Source organism: Lolium perenne, chromosome 7 (assembly GCF_019359855.2).
Source record: "Lolium perenne isolate Kyuss_39 chromosome 7, Kyuss_2.0, whole genome shotgun sequence".
NCBI classification, from domain to species: Eukaryota; Viridiplantae; Streptophyta; class Magnoliopsida; order Poales; family Poaceae; genus Lolium; species Lolium perenne.
This window is the reverse complement of record NC_067250.2, coordinates 201,716,353-201,725,777: the sequence shown is the minus strand read 5'-3', so window position 1 is coordinate 201,725,777 and position 9,425 is coordinate 201,716,353. Positions and strand designations below refer to the sequence as shown.

General features: G+C 45.0%; 2 long non-coding RNA genes across 2 annotated transcripts; one reads left to right on the top strand and one right to left on the bottom strand.

Moving 5' to 3' along the window:
• The first annotated feature begins 4,835 nt into the window (after positions 1–4,835).
• On the top strand, positions 4,836–5,923 carry LOC127314472 (uncharacterized). The gene is made up of 2 exons (XR_007859678.1): positions 4,836–5,347; positions 5,645–5,923. It is a non-coding gene; the product is annotated as an uncharacterized lncRNA (long non-coding RNA).
• Positions 5,924–6,094: 171 nt separating this feature from the next.
• Positions 6,095–8,318, bottom strand: LOC127314474 (uncharacterized). The gene is made up of 2 exons (XR_007859679.2): positions 7,715–8,318; positions 6,095–6,732 (listed from the first exon to the last, which is right to left on the bottom strand). It is a non-coding gene; the product is annotated as an uncharacterized lncRNA (long non-coding RNA).
• Positions 8,319–9,425: the final 1,107 nt, after the last annotated feature.

Genomic DNA, 9,425 nt, shown 5'->3' with positions numbered 1-9,425 from the left:
CTGTTTATTGCTTGCCTTTCACGTAGCTTTTACAGGAATATAAATAGGCTAATAACCTAAAGATAAATGGGCTAAGCCCCTAATCTAGGCCCACTAATGGGCTTCTTCCTGCTATAAGATAAACCGGTCATAACAACTACAAAGTTTGAGAAAGAAATAAATTCCGAAGCTCAATTTATGTGTTTCGACTGCAAATCTCACCTTCGTGGAAGTCTTTCATAATATTCCATGAAAGGTTGAAGTCATGCCAAAAAATATGATAAAGCTTAACACTTAAATAGCAATCTGAATATTGAATAACGCTATTATATTTAGCATCGGCACCACACTTGCATCGACGACTACTCCCCATCTCAAAATCCATCAATTAACGATACTACAAAATTGAGAAAGAAATAAATTCGGAAGCTGAATTTATGTGTTTCGACTGCAAATCTCACCTCCGTGGAAGGCCGTCATAATATTCCGCAGTTCATGACCTGCTTCCCAGATCTATCAACAATGTGTGCTCAACTCCAAAGAAAAGTTTGTCTGGTATAACCGTGTGCTGGTTAAAAAAGAAACAGCCATCACCGTCTTATCCCAAACATTATCTTATTTGACCGTCCATCGCGTTCCTCTTTTACTCTCTCTGTTGTTCCATACTCCCCACGATATTTGAAGAAATCATGCAGCTCTACTCTTTTTCTCAACCAGATATGTTGCACGTTGTCTAGTTTCATTCATGCAGTCATGCCAAGACAAAATCTAAAATAATTATGTAGGTAACAATCTGAATATTTAATAATGAAGTACCACTCTGCATATTGAATGGTGCATCTAATAGCAACATAAGGAGATGGAGTCGGTAGCTTTCACCAAAGAAATGCAAAAGTGTATAAAAATTACTGCAGTTTATATGTGTCCGCACAATGTACATACCAGAAGGAGGTCTTCTCGTCTCTCACACTCGATGATCAAGTACTCAAACAAATGCATCACCATGATTTCTTTAATAAGAATTTTTGTGCTCCATTCGGAACCAGGTTCACCCATATTCAGTAGAAGCAATACCCAATCACTCCCGATTTAGGCTAGCTAGCTGTGATGTGACGCCAATCTACAGAACACACCCTGCACCATGTACATCCTAAAGTTCTTGCATATATCCTCTTTTTTTATCTTCTATACCAGCTCTATCGTGATTATCTTTCAATCTGGCTGTGACAAATCTAGTGGCCTGGCTATGCATCCTCAGAACTTGGGAGGCCTGCTCTTGGATTTGAGGTCTGACCGATGTGGCTATGCTCGTCTGCCCGTTGATCTGATGCCTCCCGCCACCATTGCTCTTCTGGAAAGGCATAGAGTGGTTGCAAGGCAAGCCATGGGAGAATAGCGGACGACTCTTGCTTGTAGCTTCTATAATTGAACCTGAGTGGGGATTTGAGTAGAAGGAACTGGGTGGGTAGGGGCGGCAGGACGTGAGGACGGCTGGGCGGTAGACCCTAGCGATCTCCTGCTGTGCCCCTAGGAAGAGTGTGCCAGACGGCCTGGACATGCTGGTCTCGACCGAGTGCGGCGGAGATGCAGACTGGCAGAGGACGGAGGAGACGACCTGCAGGCCGCACGTGATGTTGGGGAAGAGAGGGGATTTTTTTAGCAACGATGAAGGGATGTCCTTTCGGTCCTCGGGCGTGGCCTTGGATTCTGCGAGCCCGAGGGGGTCCTGGACAGCGGCGAGACGCGTGCGGAGCGCGGTGGTCTCGTCGGCGGCGACGTGGTGACGACCACCACTGCGGAGACAGAGCTGCACAGGTCGGGCGGAGGGACGAACACAGAGAGTTGTGACGGCTTCCACATCCAGATCTCGCGGCGGCAGTTCAAACGAATCGAGTGGTTGCAAAGAGGAACGGTGGACTCGAGCCACGCATGAACTGTCCAGATCCGGTGTCTGCCGGCCTAGGTCCGGTAGGTGAGATGAGGGCAACATCGGGCCAGCCCTCCTCGCGGCTGTAACGGCAGGGGGCAGTGGTACCCTCGAGAGGAGGTGATTGGGTTCAATGCGTGACTTGAATACTTGATGACGAGATCTGGTGGTGGGATAAGATGGGCCTGGCCCATGTGGCCGACGTGCGGTCGAGCGGAGGACGGTGGACAAACGACGAAGAGGTTGACGTATTGGCAGAATAAGGAACATGTTCCTCCTTTTTAAGTAGTGTAGATTGACCCAGGATTGAACTGAATACATTTTCACTGCAAAGTAACGATTCAAGGACTGCCTGTCCGGCTCTATCAATCTCACAATCTTGTGAGATTAACAAATTTATCCCCAACTGCTCCCATATTTGCTTGGCTTGGCGCGGGGACATAGGAAAAATAGGTGCTTGACATCCTCGGCCCCGTAATTTCCATATTGTATCCCACATTGGAGGAGGGTTAGATATCCGAGAGGCTTGTACATGATTCACACGTTGGCCAAACTGTGATTCCCATTCCGCATAGTATGTTGATTTGACGGAAAATATCCCATTCTTGGTAAGGCTCCAAGCCACAAAATCTGACATCTCAAAACCAGGCAAGGGTAGTACCTTGATTCTGCATGCCTCAACTGGCTATAACGTTTGATCAATAGGCTCATCATCCCATTGGTTTGTCACAGGATTAATTAGGATTAATTAGTTCACGCACCATTGAGACCAGGTTACTTCCTCTTCTTGTGAAGACCTTACGATTAGAGCTCTTGGGAATCCATTCATCTTCCCAAATATTCACAGTATTTCCATCTCCAATCCGCCATACATGACCTTTTTTCAAAGTATGAATCCCAGCAAATATACTCTGCCATATAAAGGAACTACCCTTCTTTAGTTCGGCATTGAGCAGATCGCCTGATGGAAAATATTTTTCATGTAAAACTCTTGCATAGAGAGAATCTGGTTCTTGTATGAGACGCCATGCTTGCTTTGCTAGTAATGCAAGATTAAAACAATGGATATCACGAAATCCCATTCCCCCTTCTCTCTTCGGAACACACATCTTCCACCAGGTCACCCCACCAATATTGAGACATCGCATCCGTTATTATTCCTTTGCAAGTTTGTTTAGAAATTTTGAAGACCGACATCACATATGATGGCATTGCTTGCGCAATTGATTTGAGAAGCACTTCCTTGCCACGAGAAGACAAGAATTTCTCCATCCATCCATTTATCCGTTTGCATACTCTGTCAATTAGATACTGAAAACAATCACTTTTATCCGCTCCAAAGATTGCAGGTAAGTCCAAATATTTGTCTGACAATGCCTCGGTCATAATGTCCAAGATAATGCAGATTTCCTCTCTAATCACAAGATGGTTATTTGGGCTAAAAAAGATACTTGATTTTTCTGCACTTACCAGTTGCCCAGAAGCTTGACAATACTGATCCAGGATATTTTTCATACATATTGCATTTTCTCCATTGGCTAGCACCAGAATTAGCGAGTCATCGGCAAACAGAAGATTTGAAACCTGAGGGGCATAACGGAAAACTCGAATCCCTCGTAACACACCATTCGCTTCAGCTCGCGCCAGTAAACTTATTAGTCCTTCCGTACACAACAAGAACAAATACGGCAATATAGGATCGCCTTGTCGCAGACCCTGGTAGGCGAGAACAACTCACTTTACTCTGAATTTATACGGACATGATAGCGTACTATACGAACACATGTCATCACCAACTTTACCCAATTCACATGGAACCCCATCTTTAACATGATTTTCTCGAGGAAGTCCCATTCACGGGGTCATATGCTTTATGCATGTCAAGCTTGACCGACACAGTCCATTCGTCCCTTGTGTTCTTTTATTTATTGTGTGGAAACTTTCATATGCCACAAGCACGTTATCTGAGATTAGTTGACCAGGAACAAAAGCACTCTGTGTTGGACTGATTACCTCTGAAGCAAACCTTTCAGCCTTGCTGAGAGCGTCTTGGAAATAACTTTATACACTACATTTCATAGGCTGATTGGTCGCAGTTGTGTTACCTTTTTAGGACATTTCACTTATGGGATCAATGCAATTGACGTGTTGTTCCATCCTTGTGGTATCACACATATGCTCACTGCCGTGAGAACCTTCTCAACTAAATCATCTCCGAGTAAATGCCAGAACCTTTTATAAAACACTACATGGAGACCATCAGGGTCAGGAGCTTTCAAGTCGCCAATGCTAAATAGCGCATTCTTCACTTCTTCGGCCGTGAACGGACGTAGAAGCGTTTCATTCATACCATATGTTATACTTACAGGAACTGAGTCTAGAACACCCAAGTTGTTACCTGTAGATTCTGAGGTAACCAAGTGAGAATAATAATCAACAATATGGTCATGTAGTTGGATGCCTTCTTTCCAAACTCCAGTATCATCCAATAACTTCTTAATCAGATTCCTCTTCTTTCTTGCCGTGCCTACATTATGGAAGAATGAGGTGTTGCGGTCGCCGTGAAGAAGCCAATTTGCTCGCCCACGCTGGATCCAGTAGATTTTCTCTTGTTCTAACAAGTTTTCAATCAGAACTTGTATTTTTTTTTGCCTGCCGAGAGACTCAAGTGAAATCGCTCCTCTCTTCAATTTTTCAAGTTCCCTTTTCAGCTTGCCAATCCTCCGTTTAGGACCTTTTAAAACCGTACGATCCTATTCATGAAGACTTGCATGCACGGCCTTGGTTCTGCTTGCTAGCGATGGTCCAAGCCCCTGTAGCTTTGCCTTCTCCCACGATGTTGTAACTATCTCATTAACTCCTTTGACAGCCATCTTGCCTCAAACTTTCGTCCTCCGGATCTTTTCTTTATTTGACTAGCCTGAAAATGGCTTGTTTTACGGTACCTTTTACCACTACTAAAAAAAGGAGAGGTATGATTTGAGTTAACGGTTAGGATTTAGCGAGATAGATTAAGCCCAGTAACCCACCAACACGTAGATAATGGAAAAAAAGATAATAGTATTCGGCCCAGCCCATTCGTCTGCCTAGTCGGTTGCCCAAGGAGGCGGAGTCCAGAAGCGAGCGTCGCCGCCGAGCAGGGACGCCGCCGCCTCATCCGCTCCGCTGCCACAACTCCGCCGAGACGCGTGCGCCACAGCCTCCGCCTCCACATCAATCAGGGCCGCCGCCGCCTCATCCGCTCCGTTGCCGCAACTCCGTTGAGCGGCGTGCGCCGCTGCCTCCGCCACCGCCTCGTCCGCTCCGCTGCAACAACTCCGCCGCCTCCACGTCGCAGACGACCCCTTCCCATACGACCGGGCATGCCCCCACCAGCTCGGCCATGTCCTGCATCGCCGCCGTAATCCTCTGTTCTTGTCTTGGATATGGTAGCAGGTTCAGGTACGCAACACAGCAGACACGTTCCTCTTTCAATCTGGTAGATTAGTCCAATTATTAGCCAAATTCAGGCAGCTGGGAGTATGTTCCTACATGAATTTTATTGAAGCAGTAGAATTTGAGATTTTGAAAAAAATATGAGCCATACAAGCGAGATTTAGATTTTGTAAACCAAACTATATCTTTTAGAGAAGTGAGGAGGAAGGATATCAGTTCTGCAATGAGTATCGGATGCGACCACTAGCTCGTATATATGGCCGCGCAAGATTTAACTTAATTTGTGTAACAATTCAACTGCAGGTTCTGATGAATCATGTTGGTCAGGTGATGGTCTGTGCAAGTTGAGTCTGATTGTGCTTCGGCGGAGTCATCATTCCAGAAAAAGGGCTGTCATGTGTATATATGTACCATTCACACGGAAATTATCTTATTCTGTGATATACTTCCTGAGTTTTGAGCAATCAGATGAGTTTGCGCCCTATATTAGAAGAAGGGTTGTGTATGACATATACCGCTGTTAATGATTGTAACTACATTGTTTTGCTCATGAATAAAGTTATCTCTGTGAGTTGTGAGAAATTTTGTACACAACTTTGTTATGTTTGAGTTCGGTGGTAGGTTCCCAGCCTGCTACTGCAACATGTAATTTGTTAAATTCGAATGATATTCCAATAGCTCCATACAAAAACCTCAAGGCACATGATACATGCTATTTCTGTTGCTACTCTACTCAACAGACACCAAGTCACATAAATAATAGAAGGCCAAATTGACGAGACAAAATAAATGGAAGCAGTTTGGACACACACAACCATCATCCACAACATGGCTTTAGTACATCAACCGTAAAGAATAACATGGATAAAACCATGGTTTCAACTTGTGCAGATTTGGTAGCATAAGGCACCATTTGGTTGCTGATCTTTGTACAATCGCCCTCGTTCTCACTAGAGTTTTGCTTGGACAATTGCAAGTATCATGAAATACTATCTGCTTGCAGTCTTGCACAAACGTTTGACCATTACCTTTGATTCTTTGATTTTCCTCCTTGGTCTCCTTGCCTCTCTTTATTATTTTGCATCTCCCCACAGTACGGACATCAGTCAGAGGATGTATATTAACTTCTGTAGGAATATTGCAACCAATAACAGCCTCATATTCGTTTTTCCCAGTGTTTTTGGTAGCTACAGGGACCATTTAGTCAAGAGGCGCCTCAGTGTTGAACTCACTTGATGTAAGAAGTCTAAGCCTTCATTTGAGTGCACTGCCTTTTGTATCAGCTCTTCCATGTTATGTGTATAGTCAAAACTTTCTTTCTCGTGGCCGCATCTATTGAATTAATGAGCTTGTCTTCTAGCAGGTTCTCTTGTTCATCATAAACACTCCCCCTACAATAAAAAAAATATTGTTAGTCATACGACTTCTGAACAAATAAGAAATCAATTGTATCCATTATTTTTCCCCCTTTGCATCTTTTCTGCCATCTATTCATAAGGTAGTATGGCAGGGTACTCTAACAAAAATGATCAACCCAAATTGTCAGCAATGATACGAAGTTCTCTTCTCATCTTGGAGATACATGGAAAACTGATGGTACGTTACTTATCATCTCTTGGGGATACATGGAAACCTTGGAGATACAAGCTAGTTTTTAAATTTAACTAACTGACAGGTTTTTAAATGAAGACTATTACACAGTAACTACAGTGTGCAGCTTTGAACTCAGCTCCCATGCTCTACCTAAAAACATGGTGGTCCTATAGCTGGGTATTAGTATCTGTTCCGATTGAGTTGCCAAAACAGGTCCCAAAAATGGCTGAAATTACAAAGAAACCAACTCCAGTTCTGAGAGCCTGTATCTAGTAGGCAGAAAGTAATTCATCTTCACCAAGCACATGATGTACTGCAATCATCTTATTATCCACACCCTTTAACACTTTCAGATACAAACAATGTTCTAATATCTGTTGTATTAGGTAAAGAATCATTTGTTGAATCACAATGCGAAATCAATGTCGCTAAGATCCAGTTATCTAAACTAGGATAAATTGGTGTACTGTTTCTAATTATATTATAAATTTGTGACTTTGACTGTCCATATAGCAGGTTATACTCTGGCACTAAAATATTTACTAGAGAAAATATAATGCTAAACCTCTTATCACAAGAACATTTTGCCTAACCGTAATTGAGACATAATGCAGCGTAAAAAATGTTTTAACATTGATTTATTACATGCAGTTGATGGGAGAAGATCTATCCGGACTGAATGTTAAGGAACTGCAGTCCATAGAGAATCAGCTGGAATTACATGCTAGCAATGAAAAAATGGCAGCAGAGTTAAGCAACTGAATGTTAAGTACATCCTACCACCTCCTGCACCACCGCCACCGCTCCCGGAACCGTGTGGTGGGGTTGGCCTTGGCGAGCGACGAGGACGACGCCAGCGCTCTTGGATCCACGCGGGTGGCAACGCCGCCGCCGCCGACGGGGCTAGGTAGTACATCAGATGGGTTGGTGAGCGGGCAGCGCAGGCCGTGCGGGAGGGCGCCGCCAACGCCAGGTCCGTCAAGGACATGGTGCAGCAGCAGTCTGCCACGTCCATGGCGAGGACGACCAGGACGCCGACCGCAGCGCAGACGTGGACTCGGGGATGGGGACGGGGAGGCCGAGATCCTCCACGGCGATGGTGAGGAAGGCGGCTGAGGAGTCGCTGCCCACCGTCGTGTTCCTCTACATCTTGGGAGGTGGCGCGATGGACAGAGCGGCGGCGCCGGCTGAACCTCTGGCAGGCGAAAGAACGAGGAATCCCACCGGACCCGGACCCGCACCCGCTGTGGTCGGCAGCTCATGGGGCTGGACCAGTCTACTGGGCTGTGCCCGTCTATTGGGCCGGGCCCGTCTACTTTTTTTTACTGAGGTGCGAAAATTTCCAGAGGTATGTAACATACCTCTCAAGTTTTGGACTGTGGTATGAAACTATTTGGACCATTGGATGGACGAAAATTAATGACTGTTATTTATTTGAGGGTACCACAAAAGAACTCCTGAAAATACTTAGTATCTACAAGGATAGGACGATGGTTCGATCGGAAATGTTTCTCATTAATCACGGCCGCATGAGGAAATTTAGTCATCCATTCAGGGTTACAACATGCCCGATCGAGCCTCTCCCGAATTTCTGCACGTCGCCAAGTAAATTTATCGCCTATGTACCCCACTGTCATGGAGATCGCTGTCCATCAAGCATTCACGGAAATTTTGCATCATACGAGGGGGTCTAGGGTTCCCTCCCTCCTTCTCAGAGGCGGATCCAAGGGGGGGCGAGCGGTGGCCAGGCCCCCTCCTATGCTTCGGCCACCCCCAACGTCATGTAGCAGGGGCCAGGTATATACATGTGTTTGTCTTAATAGTCCGGCCATTAGCCCAAGTCCTAATTCTAAATTTCTAATCCAGCTCAGGCCGAAGCAATTAGTCAATACCCAAAGCCCACAAGGCCACTTACGTACTAGCCTAGGGCCCAGGCAAAACAGAAGCCATCGTTTGATGCACGAATTGCACCTATTGCAGATCGATTCGGTTTCCCAGCTCTACGCGATCCAATCTGCTGGATTGATGATTAGTTTTCCTCCTCGCCCGCTGTATAGCTGCACACGACTTCCTCTTCCTGGTTGAGCATCCCCGCTGCAAAAGATTCAAGCAATCTATGATAATTGTCAACGAGAACTAAGGCCTGACGCCGTCCCGCGTGCCGCGTGGCCACACCCTAATTCCTATCCAGATCACGCCAAGGTATGTATTGCAGTATTACTAATCACGTTCTAGTTTGATTACTAAATCGAATAATTGCTCTATGCTAGTCTGTTTGCCAGTTTTAATGGTGGTATACATTGGAAAGTACATAGCTGCAAAGATGGACTTTGATGAGATTATTGATTTGTTTGATAGGTCCGGTTGTAGTCTCATAATCTACATTCAAACTAGTGGAATTGTAGTTTTATATTCAATATATTGTTACAACTTAATATGAAGGTTTGAGAAAGCGTTAAGCGTAAATGGTGCGGTGGCCTTCCGCTCAGCG